The sequence below is a fragment of the Choloepus didactylus genome, chromosome 18 (genome assembly GCF_015220235.1).
Source record: "Choloepus didactylus isolate mChoDid1 chromosome 18, mChoDid1.pri, whole genome shotgun sequence".
Classification (NCBI taxonomy): Eukaryota; Metazoa; Chordata; class Mammalia; order Pilosa; family Megalonychidae; genus Choloepus; species Choloepus didactylus.
The window spans coordinates 72,137,585-72,159,997 of record NC_051324.1 but is presented as its reverse complement, the minus strand read 5'-3'; the positions used below and the strand labels follow the sequence as shown (position 1 = coordinate 72,159,997).

Sequence of the window (22,413 nt, the reverse complement as noted above, 5' to 3'; positions counted from 1 at the left end):
CTTTGGACACAGAACTGGACTGAAGCTGAGAGTCTCTGGTTAGGAACCTAGTTTTCCAGCAAACTAACTGCAATCTGGAGCAAGCTCCTGCCCCTCTCTTGGGTCTTATCTTGCCATATCTATAAAATGAGGGTGAAGCCTTGGTGGGAGATCTCGCTGCCCTCCCCCATATGTGGAACCCAACTCTCAGGGGTTTAAATCTCTCTGGCAACGCAGGATACAACTCCTGGGGATGAATCTGGACCTGGCATCGTGGGATTGAGAACATCTTCTTGACCAAAAGGGAGACGCGGAACGACAAGAAATAAAGCTTCAGTGGCTGAGAGATTTCAAATGGAGTCAAGAGGTCACTCTGGTGGACATTCTTACGCACTATATAGATAACACTTTTTAGGTTTTAATGTTTTAGAATAGTTAGCAGTAAATACTGGAAACTACCAAACTCCAATCCACTAGCCTTGACTCTTGAAGATGACTGTATAACAATGTAGCTTATATGGGGTGACAGTGTGATTGTGAAAACCTTGTGGATCACACTCCTTTATCCAGTGTATGGATGAATGAGTAGAAAAATGGGGACAAACACTAAATGAAAAATAAGGTGGGATGGGGGGGAAGATTTGGGTATTGTTTTTTATTTTTTATTCTGATTCTGATTCTTTCTGGTACAAGGAAAATGTTCAAAAATAGATTGGGGTGATGAATGCATAAACTATATGATGGTACTGTGAACAGTTGATTGTACAGCATGGATGATTGTATGGTATGTGAATATATCTCAACAAAACCAAATTAAAAAAAAATAAGGGTAAAGAAGTTTGAGCAGGGGAGAAGTTAGCACACTTCATTCCTTGGGGGCTCATTAAAGCCAACATCTCTGGGCTCCAGCTCTAGACTTTGCGAATGAGGAGACTGACACGGTGAGAGGCTGAGAATTTGCATTTCTGACCAGTTTCCGAGTGATGCTAACGTTGCTGGTCCCAGGACAACCTTTGAGAACCACTGCTCCCGTTCAGTTTCTCAACATCCATGGGACCTGTGGGTGCCCAGGAATTCTCTTTGAGGATTTACATATTTTTGTTTTAATTCTGAAACAAAAAAATCTAAAAAATAGATATACACTGGTGCATGCTGGGCTACTGAAGTAAGCTGAATGCTATCAGGCACAGTGTCGGCATTTGTGGTGTTGGTACCTGAAGACAATACTGTATTTCATCGCAGGTTTACTGGAAAAGAAAGCAATCTTTGGCAAATAATCCATTTGCATTAAGTGAAGGTCCAAAATGAAGTCAGAGTATATAGCATAGACAAAGCTTCCACAGAAATTTAAATAGAGGAAATGAGCAGGAGAGTTGGGTGCTAGCCCGACAGGTGGTCCGGCAGGCTGAATGCCAAAGGAGTGCTGGGCAGCAGTCCTGCGCAAAGGGGCCTGAGCCTCCACGGCCGGTCCCATAATCATTCAAAAGCAAAACACTCTTATCCAGAGCATTATACTAAAAAACGGTTTTCTTTCCTTAATTTGTAAATATCTTTGGCTTTATAGTTGAGTAAAAGCTATATGCAAAATGAGTTTAAACTAGATTTAAATATAGGTAACATTATAAAAAATATTTTAAGTCAACCTGGGGGTCTGTGAGATTTTCCTTTTTTCTTTAAGTCATCAGCTCCAGTCTGTCTGTACTTTTTATCTCTCCCACATGGATTCCACTGTCCATGTGACGTGGACTCCACTATATTGTCAGTACCTCAGGCCTCTGTCCCACTGTCTTGCTGTAACCTCTGTCTGGCAAATCCTCAATCCCAGATGAAGGCACAATCTATTCTTTTCACTCTGAAGCAGATTGCTAAGAGACTCAAGAAAATCACACCCCATACTTGGCATCACCATAAGTTTATGGTCCCCAACATCAAGTACAGCCTCAGTGCTTCCCCCTAGTTCTACAATTTCCTGGGTCTGCCTTTCTCCACTGCTATCAATGACCCATTCAAAATTCACTACCCTGGAGCCTCTAATAGTCTTACCTCCCTGCCCTCACCTCCCCCATCCCCAGCAGATGAACTTGACTTTACTCTGTAGAAGAAGTAAGAGCCATCAAGTAAAAACTCCCTAAGGTTTCTGCCACTACAAAATACCTGAGTATCACCCCATTCTTGGTTCCACGCTTCCATTACTCTGATCTAAGGCTAATTCTAAAAGTCAACTTTTTTTTCACGTTTTACCATCTGTTAAATTGGCATGTCTTGCAATTGATCCACAAACAGGCAGCACTTTTCCCTTTTTAGCGGTATGTGAAATAATGGCACATCTCAAAATCAGTGGTATCAGAGAGGCAATGCAAGAATGCCATCTCAGAGACTTTGAATGCTCTGGGTCTTCAACCCCTGACTGTCTCCAGAGAGGACATAAGTCCCAAGGCATAGGATTGGGTTTTAGACTAATTCTTCGTTGTATAAATATTTAAATTTTTTCAAGCCAAGGTTCTGTTAGATGCATGTCATTGAGTATACAAGAGGAGAATTCCATCACCTGTGTGGAGAGTAGAGGAGAGCACATTTCCAATTTCTAACTCGCCTAGCGAACATACAGTGGCTACTCTGTAACTACCTCCTCACCAGCATTTAAACATGCTTAAATCTCTATTATCTTTAAAAATAGCAGCAATCATTACTCACCTTGACCACAAATTCCCCTTCAGTTACCTCCCCATTCTCTTCTCTCTTACCATCAAACTTCTTAGAGTTTGTTTACACTGCCTCTTCGGCTTGCTTCCTCTTCTCCCATTCACTCCTTTATCCAGCTCTTCTCACCCTACTCTTCATGGAAATTGAGCTATCCAAGGTTAACAATTATTTCCTTATTGCTAAAATCCAATGGCACTCTCTGTTCTTTACTTTCTTGACCTCTCAGTGGTCTTTATCAGAGATGGATACACTTGCCTTCTTGAGACACTGCCTTTCTTGGCTTCCATGACATTGGAAATCCTTTCCTGGATTTCCCCTGGCCTCTCTGGCTACTCTTTCCTGTCCCCTTGGCAGGCTTCCTCTTCTTTTGTCCTTCTTTAGGGTTTTGTTGCAGACAAAGTTTGATACATTCATCTTGGGTCATCTAATCTACTCCTATGGTTTCATTTGTCAAGCCCTGTGGTCATGATCTGAGCCCCAGATAGCTACTGGATATCTACAGTGGGACGTCTTGCAGGCACCTCAAAATCAACATGTCTCAAATACTATTCATCAGCTTTCTTGCCTTACCCCTTCTTCTGAATATATCACTCTGCTGGTAGATGGCTCTAAGCCAGAAACCTGGGATTCATCCTTAATTCCTCCCTTTATCTCCCTAACCTAGAACCAAATCAATCACCAAACCCTGACATTTCTAGCTTCTAATCATCCCTCAAATTCACCCTCTTTCAATTCCCACTGCTACAAGTGGCTGGGCACCATTTCCTCTTGTCTGGAATACAAAAGGCTCTCTGTTATCTAGCCCATCGTATACACCCAGCTAGTGGGATCCTTCTGAAATGCAGACCTCCTCCCCAGTTTAAAACTCTTCCTTCCCCAAGGCTTCAGGATAAAAATCAAACTCCTTACCAGCAATGAGATGCCTCTAATTCCTAGTTTGCCTGCCTTATCCTCTAACTTCACTATTCTGAACTTCTTGCCTGTGGGTCGTTGTTCTCCTTCCTTCCATCAAACCACCATATTTCTTCAACTGTTAAAACATACATTTTCCTAAATTGGGAGTGCAACTTTATAACTGATGTTTAATTGGCAGTTTTTTTTCCTTCTTTCTTAGTAGTACATAAAACAGTATATATTACAAGTGATAATGACTCAGACACAATAAAACATGGTTATTCCAAGTCAGTTTTTAGACATCAGACTAAATACTGCTTTCTCTTAGAAACTTTCTCGACTCTCCCAGACCAGTCAGGGAGCTTTGGCTCAAATCTCTATAAAACCCTGTACTTCTCACAGCACTCATCACAGTGTATTGCTTTTTTTTTTTCATTAGAGAAGTTGTGGGTTTACAGAACAACCATGCATAAAATTCAGGATTCCCATACCACCCCACCACCAGCACCTTGCACTGGTGTGGAACATTTGTTACAAGTGATGACAGCACTTTTAAAAACTATACCATTTTTTTTAAACAGTAGTTACCTTTGTTACAATTGATGAAAGATTAAAGTAGTACTATTAACTACTGTCCATAGTTTACATTAAGTATATTTTTTCCACCATATACTATCCTATTATTAACACTTTGTATTGTGTGTCACACATTTATTATAATTCACGAAAGAACATTCTTGTACTATTAACTATAGTCCATTGTCTTCAATGGGTTCATTGTGTTATATAGTCCTATATTTTATCTTTTTATTTTTGTTCTAGTAACATATATGACCTAAAGTTTCCCCTTTTAACCATATTCACCTATATAATTCAGTGCTGTTAATTACACTTAAAATAATGTGCTACCATCACCATCATCTAATTCCAAACTTTTACCACCAACCTAAATGGAAATTGTGTACAAGTTAAGCATCAACTCTCCATTCTCTAACCCCATCTATACCCTAGTAAACTATATTCTAGATTAGAGTCTATGAGTTTGCTTATTATGATTAGTCCACATTAGCGAGATCAAATAAAAATTTATCCTTCATGTCTGACTTATTTCACTCAACTTAATGTCCTCAAGGTTCAATGTTGTCACATGCATCAGGACTTCATTTCTTTCTACGCCTGAATAATGTTCCATAATATGTATATGCCACATTTTGTTTATCCATTCATCAGTTGATAGACACTTAGATTGCTTCCACCTTTTGGCAGTTGTGAAGTACATTGCTCCCTCTTTAGGCAGTAAGTTATGTCAGGATAGTGCCTGACACCTAGTAAGTGCTTAATAAATGCTAAAGAAGTGATTCTTTTTCTTTATAACACACTTTGAAATTTGAAAAATATAAAGAGCAGCATAATATACAGAGGTAGCTGGTGTAGTAGAAAAAGTACCAGACTGGGAACCTGAAATCTTGGCTTCAAGATCTATGTCCATCAATGTGTAAGATCTTGGACAAGTAATTTAATATCCCTAGATCTCAGCTTCCTCTTCTGGAAATGAAAGGTTTTTACTAGTTGACACTCTCTGTTTCCTTCTAATTTGGAAGGCCTATGATTTTAGCAGGTGACAAACAGAGACTGTGACATCCAGTTTTAATTTTGTGATAGCCATCATTTCAGTCTACTGAATTTCTTGTCCCTGTATCACTGACTCTGCTCCTATTTCCCTGACCATGCTACATACAAGAAAAAAAAAATTTTTTTTGGTATTTTGGTAATTACTCTTTAGATTTTAAGGTTCTCTACCTTTAACTCAAAGCCATATGAAATGAACATCTATCTATCTATCCATCTATCCATATATATTTTTTTTAAATCTTCATTTTCTTGAGATATATTCACATACCATGCAGTCATACAAAACAAATCGTACATTCGATTGTTCACAGCACCATTACATAGTTGTACATTCATCACCTAAATCAATCCCTGACACCTTCATTAGCACACACACAAAAATAACAAGAATAATAATTAGAGTGAAAAAGAGCAATTAAAGTAAAAAAGAACACTGGATACCTTCGTCTGTTTGTTTGTTTCCTTCCCCTATTTTTCTACTCATCCATCCATAAACTAGACAAAGTGGAGTGTGGTCGTTATGGCTTTCCCAATCCCATTGTCACCCCTCATAAGCTACATTTTTATACAATTGTCTTCGAGATTCATGGGTTCCGGGTTGTAGTTTGATAGTTTCAGGTATCCACCACCAGCTACCCCAATTCTTTAGAACCTAAAAAGGGTTGTCTAAATTATGCGTAAGTGTCCACCAGAGTGACCTCTCGGCTCCTTTTGGAATCTCTCTGATACTGAAGCTTATTTCATTTCCTTTCACATCCCCCTTTTGGTCAAGAAGATGTTCTCCGTCCCACAATGCCAGGTCTACATTCCTCCCCGGGAGTCATATTCCACGTTGCCAGGGAGATTCACTCCCCTGGGTGTCTGATCCCACATAGCCGGGAGGGCAGTGATTTCACCTTTCAAGTTGGCTTAGCCAGAGAGAGAGGGCCACATCTGAGCAACAAAGAGGCATTCGGGAGGAGGCTCTTAGGCACAAATACAGGGAGGCCTAGCCTCTCCTTTACAGCAACTGTCTTCCCAAGAGTAAAACCTATGGTAGAGGGCTCAACCCATCAAACCACCAGCCCCCCATGTCTGTGGTCATGTTAGCAACCATCGAGGTGGGGTAGGCCAATACCCCTGCATTCTCCACAGACTCCTCAAGGGGGCACTACATATTTTTTTCCTTTTTTTTTTTTTAAACTTTTTTTTCTTTTTTAAATCAACTGTATGAAAAAAAAAATACAATAAAAGAACATTTCAAAGAGACCATAACAAGGGAGTAAGAAAAAGACAACTAACCTAAGATAACTGCTTAACTTCCAACATGTTCCTACTTTACCCCAAGAAAGTTACCTAATATACCAACATTTCTGTGAATTTGTTCCTACTATATCCATCAGAAATTAACAGACCATAGTCATTCCTGGGCATCCCCAGAACGTTAAATAGCTTATCTGTTCTTCTTGGATTATTGTTCCCCCTTCCTTAATTGCTCTGTATCGCTAGTTCCCCTACATTCTACATTATAAACCATTTGTTTTACATTTTTCAAAGTTCACATTAGTGGTGGCATATAATATTTCTCTTTTAGTGCCTGGCTTGTTTCGCTCAGCATTATGTCTTCAAGGTTCATCCATGTTGTCATATGTTTCACGAGATCGTTCCTTCTTACTGCCGTGTAGTATTCCATCATGTGTATATACCACATTTTATTTATCCACTCATCTGTTGAAGGACATTTGGGTTCTTTCCATCTCTTGGCAATTGTGACTAATGCTGCTATGAACATTGGCGTGCAGATATCTGTTCGTGTCACTGCTTTCCGATCTTCCGGGTATATACCGAGAAGTGCAATCGCTAGATCGAATGGTAACTCTGTATCTAGTTTTCTAAGGAACTGCCAGACTGACTTCCAGAGTGGCTGAACCATTATACAGTCCCACCAACAATGAATAAGAGTTCCAATTTCTCCACATTCTCTCCAGCATTTGTAGTTTCCTGTTTGTTTAATGGCAGCCATTCTAATCGGTATTAGATGGTATCTCATTGTGGTCTTAATTTGCATCTCTCTAATAGCTAGTGAAGCTGAACATTTTTTCATGTGTTTCTTGGCCATTTGTATTTCCGCTTCAGAGAACTGTCTTTTCATATCTTTTGCCCATTTTATAATTGGGCTGTCTATACTATTGTCATTGAGTTGTAGGATTTCTTTATATTTGCAAGATATCAGTCTTTTGTCAGATACATGGTTTCCAAAAATTTTTTCCCATTGAGTTGGCTGCCTCTTCACCTTTTTGAGAAATTCCTTTGAGGTGCAGAAACTTCTAAGCTTGAGGAGTTCCCATTTATCTATTTTCTCTTTTGTTGCTCGTGCTTTGGGTGTAAAGTCTAGGAAGTGGCCGCCTAATACAAGGTCTTGAAGATGTTTTCCTACATTACCTTCTAGGAGTTTTATGGTACTTTCTTTTATATTGAGATCTTTCATCCATTTTGAGTTAATTTTTGTGTAGGGTGTGAGGTAGGGGTCCTCTTTCATTCTTTTGGATATGGATATCCAACTCTCTCAGCCCCATTTGTTGAAAAGACCATTATGACTCAGATCAGTGACTTTGGGGGCCTTATCAAAGATCAGTCGGCCATAGATTTGAGGGTCTATCTCTGAATTCTCAATTTGATTCCATTGATCTATATGTCTATCTTTGCGCCAGAACCATGCTGTTTTGACAACTGTGGCTTTGTAATAAGCTTCAAAGTCAGGGAGTGTAAGTCCTCCCACTTCGTTTTTCTTTTTTAGAGTGTCTTTAGCAATTTGAGGCATCTTCCCTTTCCAAATAAATTTGATAACTAGCTTTTCCAAGTCTGCAAAGTAGGTTGTTGGAATTTTGATTGGGATTGCATTGAATCTGTAGATGAGTTTGGGTAGAATTGACATCTTAATGACATTTAGCCTTTCTATCCATGAACATGGAATATTTTTCCATCTTTTAAGGTCCCCTTCTATTTCTTTTAGTAGAGTTATGTAGTTTTCTTTGTATAGGTCTTTTACATCTTTGGTTAAGTTTATTCCTAGGTACTTGATTTTTTTAGTTGCTATTGAAAATGGTATCTTTTTCTTGAGTGTCTCTTCAGTTTGTTCATTTCTAGCATATAGAAACATTACTGACTTATGTGCATTAATCTTGTATCCCGCTACTTTGCTAAATTTGTTGATTAGCTCTAGTAGCTGTATCGTCGATTTCTCAGGGTTTTCCAGATATAAGATCATATCATCTGCAAACAATGACAGTCTTACCTCTTCTTTTCCAATTTGGATGCCTTTTATTTCTTTGTCTTGCCGGATTGCCCTGGCTAGCACTTCCAGCACAATGTTGAATAACAGTGGTGACAGCGGGCATCCTTGTCTTGTTCCTGATCTTAGAGGGAAGGCTTTCAGTCTCTCACCATTGAGTACTATGCTGGCTGTGGGTTTTTCATATATGCTCTTTATCATATTGAGGAAGTTTCCTTCAATTCCTACCTTTTGAAGTGTTTTTATCAAAAGCGGATGTTGGATTTTGTCAGATGCTTTTTCAGCATCGATTGAGATGATCATTTGATTTTTCCCTATCGAATTTTTAATGTGTTGTAATACATTGATTGATTTTCTTATGTTGAACCATTCTTGCATGCCTGGAATGAACCCCACTTGGTCATGGTGTATGATTTTTTTAATGTGTCTTTGGATTCGATTTGCAAGTATTTTGTTGAGGATTTCTGCATCTATAGTCATTAGGGAGATTGGCCGGTAGTTTTCCTTTTTTGTAGCATCTTTGCCTGGTTTTGGTATTAGATTGATGTTACCTTCATAAAATGAGTTAGGTAGTGTTCCATTTTCTTCAATGTTTTGAAAGAGTTTGAGTGAGATTGGTGTCAGTTCTTTCTGGAAAGTTTGGTAGAATTCCCCTGTGAAGCCATCTGGCCCTGGGCATTTATTTGTGGGAAGATTTTTGATGACTGATTGGATCTCTTTGCTTGTGATGGGTTGGTTGAGGTCTTCTATTTCTTCTCTGGTCAGTCTAGGTTGTTCATATGTTTCCAGGAAATTGTCCATTTCCTCTACATTATCCAGTTTGTTGCCATACAGTTGTTCATAATATCCTCTTATAATTTTTTTAATTTCTTCAGGATCTGCAGTTATGTCACCTTTTTCATTCATTATTTTGTTTATATGGGTCTTCTCTCTTTTTGATTTTGTCAGTCTAGCTAGGGGCTTGTCAATCTTGTTGATCTTCTCAAAGAACCAACTTTTGGTGATATTTATCCTCTCTATTGTTTTTTTGTTCTCTATGTCATTTATTTCTGCTTTAATCCTTGTTATTTCTTTTCTTGTACTTGGTTTAGGATTGGTTTGCTGTTCATTTTCTAGCTTCTTCAGTTGATCCATTAGTTCTTTGATTTTGGCTCTTTCTTCCTTTTTAATATATGCGTTTAGTGCTATAAATTTCCCCCTCAGCACTGCTTTTGCTGCATCCCATAGGTTTTGGTATGTTGTGTTCTCATTTTCGTTCGTCTCTATATATTTAGCAATTTCTCTTGCTATTTCTTCTTTAACCCACTGATTGTTTAGGAGTGTGTTGTTTAACCTCCAGGTATTTGTGAATTTTCTAAGTCTCTGATGGTTATTGACTTCTAATTGTATTCCCTTGTGGTCAGAGAATGTGCTTTGAATAATTTCAATCTTTTTAAATTTATTGAGGCTTGTTTTATGTCCCAGCATATGATCTATTCTGGAGAAAGTTTCGTGAGCACTAGAAAAGTATGTGTATCCTGGTGATTTGGGATGTAATGTTCTGTATATGTCTGTTAAATCTAATTCATTTATCAGATTGTTTAGGTTTTCAATTTCCTTATTGGTCTTCTGTCTGGTTGATCTATCTATAGGAGAGAGTGATGTGTTGAAGTCTCCCACAATTATTGTGGAAACATCAATTGCTTCCTTTAGTTTTGCCAGTGTTTCTCTCATGTATTTTGTGGCACCCTGATTGGGTGCATAGACATTTAGGACTGTTATTTCTTCTTGTTGAATTGCCCCTTTTATTAGTATGTAGTGGCCTTCTTTGTCTCTCAAAACATCCCTGCATTTAAAGTCTATTTTATCTGAGATTAATATTGCTACACTTGCTTTCTTTTGGCTGTAGCTTGCATGAAATATTTTTTTCCATCCTTTCACTTTCAATTTCTTTGTGTCCCTGTGTCTAAGATGAGTCTCTTGTATGCAACATATTGATGGTTCATTTTTTTTGATCCATTCTGTCAATCTATATCTTTTAATTGGGGAGTTTAATCCATTTACATTCAACGTTATAACCGTGAAGGCATTTCTTGAATCGGCCATCTTATCCTTTGGTTTATGTTTGTCATATATATTTTTCCCCCCTCTCTATTAATATCCTTGCTTGTACCCATACTAAATCTCTTTAGTACTGAACCTTTCTCCAAGTCTCTCTGTCCTTTCTTTGTTTCTCTGTCTGTAGGACTCCCTTTAGTATCTCCAGTAGGGCAGGTCTCTTGTTAGCAAATTCTCTCAGCATTTGTTTGTCTGTGAAAAATTTAAGCTCTCCCTCAAATTTGAATGAGAGCTTTGCTGGATAAAGTATTCTTGGTTGGAAATTTTTCTCACTCAGAATTTTAAATATATCATGCCACTGCCTTCTCGCCTCCATGGTGGCTGCTGAGTAGTCACTAGTCTTATGCTGTTTCCTTTGTATGTGGTGAATTGCTTTTCTTTTGCTGCTTTCAGAACTTGCTCCTCTTCCATGTTTGACAGTCTCGGGGTGGGTTTATTTGGATTTATTCTATTTGGGGTTCGCTGAGCATTTATGATTTGTGTATTTATGTTGTTTAGAAGATTTGGGAAGTTTTCCCCAACAATTTCTTTGAATACTCTTCCTAGACCTTTACCCTTTTCTTCCCCTTCTGGAAGTCTTATATTCGGACATTTTATATTATCTATCATATCCCTGAGATCCGTTTTGATTTTTTCAATTTTTTTCCCCATTCTTTCTTTTATGCTTTCATTTTCCATTCTGTCATCTTCCAGGTCACTGATTCGTTGTTCAACTTCCTCTAGTCTTGTACTATGAGTGTCCAGAATCTTTTTAATTTGGTCAACAGTTTCTTTAATTTCCATAAGATCATCCATTTTTTTATTTAGTCTTGCAATGTCTTCTTTATGCTCTTCTAGGGTCTTCTTGATATCCTTTGTATCCTGTACTATGGTCTCATTGTTCATCTTTAGTTCTTTGAGTAGCTGCTCTAGGTGCTGTGTCTCTTCTGATCTTTTGATTTGGGTGTTTGGGCTTGGGTCATCCATATCGTCTGGTTTTTTCATATGCTTTATAATTTTGTTGTTTTTGGCCTCTTGGCATTTGCTGAACTTGATAGGGTTCTTTTAGGATTTGCAGACCAATTGAAGTCCTTATCTCTAATTTATCAGATCTACAGCTTCGTGGAGTACACTTTTTCTAACTAACCAGCAGGTGGCGTCCACGAGCCACCTGTTCTCCACAAGCCAGTTCTCCCCTGTTTAGCCTTTGTGGTGAGTGGGGGAGTGAGTCTTGTGGGGTCCAATTGGTGTACCAAGCTTGCGTGTGTAGTTGGTGTTGCCCACCCTGTATATGGGGCGTGTTTCTGGGCAGTCAGGGAGGGGGGTGGCTCTAACAATCAAATCTCCCTGGGGATCCTGGAGTTTTAAAGCTGCTGCAATAGTCTAATTCTTCAGTTCAGTCCTGCCACAGTTTGTCTCTGCCACTGACCTAGAAGTCCTTGGTATTGGAGTATGGCTCCTGAGACTTGCAAGTGGGTCCCTCTTCCAGGCCGTGCACCCCCTGGTCCTCTGTTGAGGGATGACTGTGCTATGTCACAGGTGAGTGCCGTCCCCCCAGGGTGGTTCTGGGCTGCTGGGCTGTGTAGGGAGGCTCCCAGTCTGCTGAAATGATGGCTGAATGGGGCTTTGTTAATTCACACTGCTCCACCTTCCCAACTCTGGGACAATCAGCTGAGGTTGCAGGGAAGGCTAATGTCCACGCCCAGTTTTGTGGTGTGTGCCTGTTATTTGAAGCACTTCCGTCACACTGGGTTGTCTGGGGCAGCTCTGGGCTATGGGGTTGGCGATGGGCAGGAGTGTTTCCTGTCCACCAGGATGATGGCTGTGAGTGGACACCCCCCTTTTCTTGGGAAGTTGTGGTGTTTAGTGAATTTTCTCAGCCACTGGATTATTGCCTTTTGTCTCAGAGCTCTCTTAGTTCTGCTCTTGTTTTGACCTGCCCAAACTGCAAGTCTTTGAAGCTTTCTGTATTGGGCTTCTTAGAGTAATTGTTTTAGAAAAAGAAAAAAGGATTAAAAAAAAAGGGGGGGCCCTTCTCACAGATCTAATGGGTTACTGAAATGCTAAGAGACAAAGCAATTAGGGCCATTAAGGAAAGGTCCACAGGGCAGAGAGATCAGCTTTTCTTCGGGATTTGCATATGAGCCTCAGGGCCTGAGCTCTGCCCTTCCCCTTTCTATGTTCACCAGAACTCCAAAAATCCTCCGCTTTTATTTTGGAGTTTTTCGTGCTGTTTTTTTTCTATGCCTGTCTCCTCTCTGCTGGGCTGGCTGCTCTCAGATTCTCTGGTGTCTGGTCTCAGTCTATCTATGGTTGGAGTTTGGATCAGTAGAATGAGTTTCCGATAAGGGCTGCCACTGCAGTTCTCCCTTCTCCTTCCCGGAGCTGACAGCCCCTCCTCCCACGGGACTGAGCCTGGCGGGTCCCCTGGCCACAAAAACTTACAGATTTCGCTGATCTCAGCAGTTCCACATTTTCATGAGTGTTGTATGAAGTATGCCCAAAGTCAGATTGCTCTGTGGGGTCCAGTCCACGCAGTTCCTGGCTTTCTACCTACTTTCCTGGAGGAGTAACTAAAACATACAGCTCAGCAGTCCGCCATCTTGCCCCGCCTCTCCCATATATTTTTAAAGAAAGCTACAAAACCTAATCAAGGTTGATTTTCAAATGTTTAGGAATCTTTATATCTATCTATCTATCTATCTATCTATCGATAGATAGATAGATACAGAATCTTTATATCTATCTATCTATCTATCTATCGATAGATAGATAGATAGATACAGATTTTTTTCCTGACAAAGTCCTCCAGCTCATTAAAATAACAGAGGAGCAAGCTTACTGTCTAACAACAGCAACTTTCCATTATAACTTTGCAACTGAAATTGAGAGCATAACATATGTACATTAGTCCACTAAACTTAAAATCCACTAAATTGAAATTTTAGTGTATTAAAAAATTTGTAATTAACATATCAATTTACTTTATTATACATTTTGATGTGTCTGGCCCAGAGGTTTTACTCTAGACTCAGCAATTGCACTTACCTCTTAGGAAACTAAGAGTATAAATGCAACAGATTCTTTCTTTTTAATTCAAATTCAAAAAACGAAGTATGAGAAGAAAAGAGGAGAGGAAGGAAAGAAAGAGAACTATTAGCAAGCTTCAGAAGGTTCTATCTATCTCAAAAGTTTGAAACACCCAGTTTCTTGCAAATGACTGACACTGGACAGTTAGTCACTGGACATATATACTAGGACATCAAAGTCAAGACACTTTCATCCATCTTACTGCATTTTAGAAGACTGGAAATGAAGAAAACCTACCTCAAAACTTAAAGGAAACTATTAGTTCACTTCAGAAGCAAAGACTTCAAGCTGAAAGGGACCTTATAAATCCTCTGGGCGACTCCTCACACTCTGCTCAGACCAGAAATGTGACCTGGATGGACAGAACTTTTTTTTTTTTTTTTTTTAATTTCAATTTTACTGAGATATATTCGCATACCCTACAATCATCCACAGTGTCCAATCAATTGTTCACAGTACCATCATATAGTTGTGCATTCATCACAATTAATTTTTGAACATCTTCATTACTCAATAAAATAAAAAATAAAAAATAAAAATAGAAATAAAGAAGAACACCTAAAACATCCCATCACCTAACCCCTTATTATTCATTTACTTTTTGTTCCCAATTTTCTACTCATCTGTCCATACACTGCATAATGGGAGTGTGAGCCACAAAGTTTTCACAATCACACAGTCACACTATGTAAGCTAAATAGTTTATACAATCATCTACAAGAATAAAGGCCACTGGGTTGCAATTCAACGGTTTCAGGTATTTCCTTCCAGTTATTCAATACACTAAAAACAAAAAAGGGATATCTATATAGCACATAAGAGTAACCTCCAGAATGACCTCTTGACTCTATTTGAAATCTCATTTCTTTTCCCCTTTTGTTCAAGAAGTCTTTCTCAATCCCATGATGCCAGGTCCAGGTTCATCCCCAGGAGTCATGTCCCACGTTGCCGCAGAGATTTACATCCCTGGGAGTCATGTCCCATGTAGGGGGAAAACAGTGAGTTTACCTGCCGAGTTGTCAGCCAGCACTCTTGACAGCCAGTCGAGGCTGTTATCTTTTTAAAAGATCAAAGGACAAATTAAGGGAAAAGGAATTCATGTTGCAGAAGTGAAGAAATGTGTGAATCACAAATGTTATCAATCAGTGGCTCTTTTTGAATCGAAATCACCAAATTCTAGGAAATCTGAATACGGACTATTCAGCTTTCCTTGTGTTATCTACCTAATGGACCTGAGGTCAATTTTATATCCATGGGATTCTAAACCAGTCTGCCCTTCCTCCATGGACAACTACTATCTGAGTAGGGCAGGGCTGTCAGGTGAACTGAAAATGCTCTTAATTTTTAAAGGGTGTGGGGAGAAAACAAAGATGAATATGTGACAGAGACCATACATAGCATACCAAGTCTAAAATATTTACTATCTGGCCCTAACAGACAGTTTGCCAGCCCCTGGTGAAGGGGATAGAAAGCACTCTCAATACTGGAAGATCCCACCAATGACTCTGAAGTCTTGTGTGTTGTTTTATTTTGATTATACTTTGTTCTATGTCTCCTCTCTAATCGTGAGGATAATCTTTATGATTACTGAATGAAAAGGTAATGATGCTATTAATCGAGAAATAGGAACATATTAAGTTTAAAGATTATTACTCTCTCATAAACCCAGGTGCTTTTGATATATCAAGCACTGAGCTACAATAAAACAAAATTCATGTGTCGAGGGAAGACTGTCTGGATGGACGGCCCAGCTGCTTCCCTGCTTCCTTCTTTTTGTCCCTCAGGCCTCTTACCCCAATGGGCTTCACATCTTCGTTTTCATTCCTCTACCTTGGACTCTCTGGACAAGTCATCCAGGCCCAGAATTTTAACCATCATCTCTATGCTACATTTCCCCCCGAACACTGTCTCAGAGTTGTCCTCCAGCTACCATCCAGACTCAATCTTCAACTGTTACTGCACATGCTACTTGTTACCTTTCAAACTCAAAATATCAAGTCAAACAAGAATTTCCTGGGTCTGAGCCCAGGACTCTGTTGATTGCTGTGGGAGGACCTGAAGCACGAGACATGATTCCTCACCTAAACGAACCAGCAGTCAATTGGGGAAACAGAAATCGCAAGGCAGTGAGTATAAAGGTTGGGGAATTGACTGGAACCCTCATGCGAGTCTACAGTGGAAGGATCAGCCACACTTGAGCACTTGAGGTGAGGCTCGTCTGGGCTGAGACGTGCTGTAATGCACAACACACACTGCATCTCAAAGACATGGTACAAATAAAGTACCTCATTAATAATTTTTATATTGGTTTCATGTTGAAGTGACAATATTTTGGACAGACTGAGTTAAATATATTTTTAAAAGTAATTTTGCCTGTTTCTTTTTACTTTTTAAATGTTGCTACTAGATTATTCACAATTACTTAAGTGGCTCACATTGGTGGCTTCACTGGTCAAGAAATGGCAATGACTGCTTGAAAGAAATAAAGTCCAAGCTGGTTCCTTAGAAACATGTACATTTTAAATAACCAGAGGGCATGTTTTCCTAAGGGTTGGGAGTGAAACAGAGGTGGAGAAACTAGCAGTTGTGTTCGATCCCAAGCTTTTTAAACTTAGGGGTCTTCCCTCATGACTGTACTCTACATGGAAGCACCTAGCACATTATCCGCAAATGGAAAAAAAGAGCCGGGCCCTGGAGCATAAAGCAGGCACAGGCACTCGGCTTACCGGAGTAAGCATTCTCACAGGAGAATTTCCAGCCGCCTGCAACGCTGGTGACATGGCTGGCGGTTTAGAGGTCACCCTGGACTCTAAGAGGCAAGAGACGCCGCGTGCAGCAGAGCAACGAGATAGAAGGAACCAGGTTTCTGACACGGTCACCTCGTACGATAGTGAAAAACCGTCTTGGGTTTAAGCTAGTATTTTTCAAACTTTGTAACTAGCAGCCAACTAACAGTCTCAACTGATAAAACAGATTTATAATTATAAATATAAATATAATTTCAAGGAGGCTCTCGAAATTTGGATCTATTCTTATAGATAAATCAAACATACAGTTCCTGTTCAGATCCACGTTACTGCCCAAAGAAACAGGGCATCACAGCAAATCTTGACTTCCCCTTCTCCAAAGAGACCCAAGTCTAAGGCTGCCCGTAAATGGTAAAGGCTTGTGTCTTTCTTCACGTCATTTTTTACACAGCAAGACAATGGGAATTTTTGCTTGATTTTGTTTACGGATGGGCAACAAATCATTTTCTTTATATAGAAAAAAAGATCGAGACCAGTTAGAACAAACACATAGCCTTAAAAAAAAAGTCCAGCAAACTGGGATTTGGTTACTCTCCTTTGCTTAGTCAGCTTTTACCCTTATTTTTTTAAATACAGGCTGACACCTGCTGGTGGAGAGGTAGGTGTTAAATCATTACATAAGAAAGCAACAGGCCTTTACAATTTTCTTTCCAAGAAACAATTTTCTGCTTTCAGTTAAAATTTTCAGATAGCATTGTCAAGACAGAGTCCCAGTGGTTTGCAGATGCCCCCGGCGGCAGTCCACACAGGGGGTCTGAAGCTTTGGGGCTCTGCAGACTTTATTCAGAGTGGCCCCTGCTCCTCCTCTCTCCTGCCAGGTCCGGGCCGCTCCCCTCCTCTGCCTCCCGGGCTGTCTTGCACTGTCGCATCTCCCTATTAGCAGCTTCTGTTCTGCTGTCCACAACCCCCGAGACACCTGACCTCCCACCTCACACTGTGTGTCCCAACCTTCAGGGCTGGCTTCCGGACGGCCCAGCACCGCCACGCAGCCTTGGAAACAGAGCACCGAGACCACTACGATGCCCCTATAAGCCCCTGTGCTGCTAAGAATTCCTCTTATTAGTCTAACGGTAGACTGCCGAAGACTCCCCAGGGTCACCGTTTAAAACTTTCCTGACACCCTTCAAAATCCCGACACTCCCCAGCCCCCTCTCTCAGTGTATGCTCTGGACTTGAGTGGACCAAGAGGGGAGCGACCACTCACTCCATGACCACTAAGGCCTTCCCCTGCCGGCCGCTGTTCTCGGGGCTGCGGGCATATCGAAAACAGGAGAGACCCCTGGCCCTGTGGAGCCCACGTTCTGGCAGGAGAAGACAAACAATAATGATACATAAGTAACATACACAGTTCACCAGAGGGCATTAAGGTCTGTGAAAGAAAGGAAAGCGAGGCAGGGTAAATGAGGGCTCAGAAGCCCTGTTTTGCCATTTTACCTCCTCATCACATTCTCTTCATGGCGCCCTCTTATATTTAGGAAATATTTAATGAGTGCCTATTTTGTGCCGGGCACTGGGGCTACTGTGGAAGATAAATAAGTATGGTTCCTGTCCTTACAGATTTTATAATCTATGAGATAAGCATTATTTTAAAAATAATTCTACAAATATACAATTGCAAATTGTGGTAAGTATGATAAAAAGTAATGGTGGGACAAGACAGTCTAATTTAGGCTGGCGACTCAGAGAAAGCTGCTTTGGGGAAGTGACGATTAAGCTGACTCCGGGGAAGTGTGACAGTGTTAATGCGGTGAAGCAGGCGTGCCCGGGTGCCTGGGAGCCCATTCCAAGGGATCTGGAACATGGCCACGGCGACTGGTGCTTAATGACTGAGGGGGAGAGCTACTTGACAAGAGGCCAGAAAGGCATAGGCCCTGCAAGGATTTGGGGCTCCATCATTTGACCATCAGCTGGGAGAGCCCTCATGGGCAGCCTGAAGGTGACTCCATGGCGACCCTGTCCTGGATGCACAGTATTACGAGGCTGGCCCAGGATGGGGAGAAGCCTGGAGCCTCCAGTTTCAGGGAGAAGTTCTCTAGGGGCAGGCTCTTGCTAGTCCTTGTGATACCTGGTGGCAAATCCATGGACCTGGTATGACCAGCACTGGGTATTAAACTCGATCAGAAGCCTGTGCAGGCCGTAGAGCCGCATGGTCCTGCCTGACTTCACCTCCGCAGCGCAGGGAGCCAGCCTGGGAGCTGCGGCCCCAGCAGCAGCACCTCCTCGTCCAGGCTGCAAGCTGTGCAGGTTGGAGGCTGTGTTTCCCACCACCACCCGCCTCATGGTCCTCACTAGGGCAGCACGGGTATGCAGCGCACTGAGGTTTCCATCTCCCTTGATTATCCAAACTATATTACTGAGGGGTTCTTTTCTTAAGCAATTTATGTGGAAATATTTAAGATGTACAAAAAGACAAAGAATAAATAATCAACAAACCTTCATGTACCTGGTTCTCCAGCTCAGGAAATAAAATGTCACCAATTTCACCAAAGCCTCCTGGGCAACCCCCTAACTGTGTACTCCACCTTCCCCTGCAGGGATAACCACCATCCTGAACTTGGGGTTTATCATTCCCACACATTCCTTCTCGGGAAGCAGCACAGTGGTTAGGAGTATGGGTTCTAAGGTTAAATCTCAGCTCTGCCACTTACTAGCTGGTGACCTTGGGTAAGTTATAACCTCTCTCTGCCTCAGTTGCCCCATCTGCAAAATGTGGATAAGTGGGGAATAGAAGATAATTGTCAGGGTTCTTTGAGGACTGACTGCTAAGATATGTAAAGTGCTCAAGCAGTGTCTCGCACATGGTAAGTGCAGTTGATATGTTCGTACTATTCCATCAATCTTCCTCCTTCAGGAAGCAAGGGGAATGACATGATTAAAAAGCTATGGCAGAGAAAGGATCTAAGATGGCGGCATAGAGAGGAGTAGAAGCTAAACAGTCCCCCTGGAACAACTAAAAAAAAACCAGAAACAACTAGTAAATAATCTGGAATAACTGCAGGGGGACAGATGTGACCGTCCACTCATCATACACCAACCTGAATTGGGAGGAATGCCTGAGATCACAGCATAAAATCTGTAAGTAAGAACTGCGGATCCAAATTGGGAGACCCCTCCCCTACAGCCCGAGCTACAAAGCCTCGTGGTGCCAGAGAGAAGCTTTCTCCCAGCAAGGGAATATAGCTCAGCTGAGCTCCAACTGGGGTTTTGATTAGCCAGTGTGAACTGCTCACTATGAGATACGAACCCCCAATAAGCAGACAGAGGCTTTGGGTGACAACTGATCTTGGAGAGCTGGAGGGTCGCCTCGGACTAGCTCTGCTCCTGTTTCGACTCAGTGGAGAAAGCCTCGGCCATTTTCAGTTCCCAGTTCTGTGACCCAGACAGGGGTGTGGCACAGGCAGAGAGAGACCACTGAAATGCTAATGACCTCCCCCTAGAGTGTCTATTTTCTCTAAGAGGAAAGGGGTGGGGCCCAGCTCTACTACCTGCCTTTCATGCAGAACTTACACCAGTCAAGAACTATAGGCTAATCTTTGCATCAGGCAGAGAGCACCCCTGCACGGCCCGGCGGCCCGGGGCTCCCCTTGAGGGACGACGCGCACTAGTGACGTAGCACAGCCTTCCCTCAGCAGAGGTCCTGGAAGATCACAGCTGAGAAGGGGGGCCCGCTCGGAAAACCCAGGGATGCTATGTCAATGCCAGTGGTTTGTGGGTCAGCGACAGAGAAAATCTGGGGCAAAACTGAAATGAAGGCTTACACTCTTGCAACAGCCTTGAATCTCCAGGAACACACGGGAGGTTTGAATATTAAAGCGGCCCTGCCTCCCTGACCACCCACACATGCCCCACGTTCAGGGCGGACAGCTCCAGCAACAAACCCAAACTGAGTTCACCAACTGAACCCCACAAGAATCATTTCCCCACACACCAGAGACACAGAGTTGGGGAGAGCTGACTTGAGGGGTATAGGTGACTCGCAGATGCCATCTGCTGGTTAGTTGGAGAAAGTGTACGCCACCAACTTGTATTTCTGAAAAATTAGATTGGTATTTTTACAACTTGAAAGAACCCTAACAAGCAAAGCAAATGCCAAGAGCCCAAAAACAACAGAAAATCTTAATGCATATGATAAAACCAGATGATATGGAGAACCCAATCCCAAATACCCAAATCAAAATATCAGAAGAGACACAGTACTTAGCACAATTAATCAAACAATCACAATCGAGGAATGAAAACATGGCACAGGATATAAAAGACATGAAGAAGACCATGTAGCAGGATAAAAGGGACATAAAGAAGACCCCAGAAAAGCATAAAGAAGAAATTGCAAGATTAAAAAAAAAAACAGAAGATCTTATGGAAATAAAAGAAATTGTTGGCCAAATTAAAAAGACTGTGGATACTCATAATACAAGATTAGAGGAAGCTGAACAATGACTCAGTGTCCTAGAGGTCCACAGAACAGAAAATGAAAGAACAAAAGAAAGAATGGAGAAAAAAATTGAAAAAATTGAAAAGGATCTCAGGGATACAATAGATAAAATAAAACGTCCAAATTTAAGACTCATTGGAGTCCCAGAAGGGAAAGAGAAGGGTAAAGGTCTAGAAAGAGTATTCAAAGAAATTGTTGGGGAAAACTTACCAAACCTTCTACACAATATAAATACACAGAGCATAAATGCCCAGTGAACTCCAAAGAGAATAAATCCAAATAAACCCACTCCGAGACATATTCTGATCAGACTCTCAAATACTGAAAAGAAGGAGCAAGTTCTGAAAGCAGCAAGAGAAAAGCAATTCACCACATACAAAGGAAACAACATAAGACTAAGTTGTGACTACTCAGCGGCCAACATGGAGGCGAGAAGGCAGTGGCATGACATACTTAAAACTCTGAGAGAGAAAAATTTCCAGCCAAGAATACTTTATCCAGCAAAACTCTCCTTCAAATTTGAGGGAGAGCTTAAATTTTTCACAGACAAACAAATGCTGAGAGAGTTTGCCAATAAAAGACCTGCCCTACTTCAGATACTAAAGGAGCCCTACCAACAGAGAGACAAAGAAAGGAGAAAGAGATATAGAGAATTTTAACAGACATATATAGAACCTTACATCCCAAATCACCAGGGCACTCATTTTTCTCTAGTGATCACGTATCTTTCTCCAGAATGGACCATACTCTGGGACATAAAACAAGCCTCAATAAATTAAAAAAAACAAAAAAAACAATTGAACATATTCAAAGCACAATCTCTGACCATAATGGAATACAAATAGAAGTCAATAATTTTTGAATTGTAACTCCACTATTTACTTCCTACACGATATAAAATACACAAACTCTAATGACAAATCAGTGGTTTTGAACTCAATGTAAAATATGTAATTTTTGAAAGAACTATATAAAGGTGGGAGAATGGAGGAGTATAGGTACATAGTTTATGTGTCCTATTGAAATTAACTTGGTATCCAAGAAAAACAAGATTGCTATGGATTTAAGAGCTTAATTTTAAGCCCCAGAGTAAACACAAAGAAATTATCAGAGAATATGACCATAGAGATGAAAAGTAGAGTATGGGTTAAGAGAAATGGGGGAAGGGGCAATGGAGAGTTAAGAAATGAGTGTAGGGTTGCTGTCTGAGGTGAAGGGAAATTTCTAGTAATGGATGGTGGGAAGGTGATAGCATTACAACATTTTAAATGTGATTAATCCCACTAATGGAATGCTAGGGAGGGGGTGGAATAGGAAGATTTAGGCTGTATATATGTTTCCACAATTGAGGAAAAAAAAAAAAAAAGACAGTCTAAATAGATGCCAATTGAATGCCAAGGAGGACCCTGGATGGGATATGAGGATGGAGGACAGGAAGCTCAAAGGGACACAATTGAGACATAAAGAAAAGGAAATACAGAATGTAAGCTTTGTATCATTGTTGAAATCTCTTGTACTTCTTAGCT

At 40.9% G+C, this 22,413-nt stretch overlaps 1 protein-coding gene across 1 annotated transcript in view; it reads right to left on the bottom strand.

Moving 5' to 3' along the window:
- The window catches only part of TNRC6C (trinucleotide repeat containing adaptor 6C), a 145,986-nt gene that overhangs the window by 78,094 nt on the left and 45,479 nt on the right, over window positions 1–22,413 (bottom strand).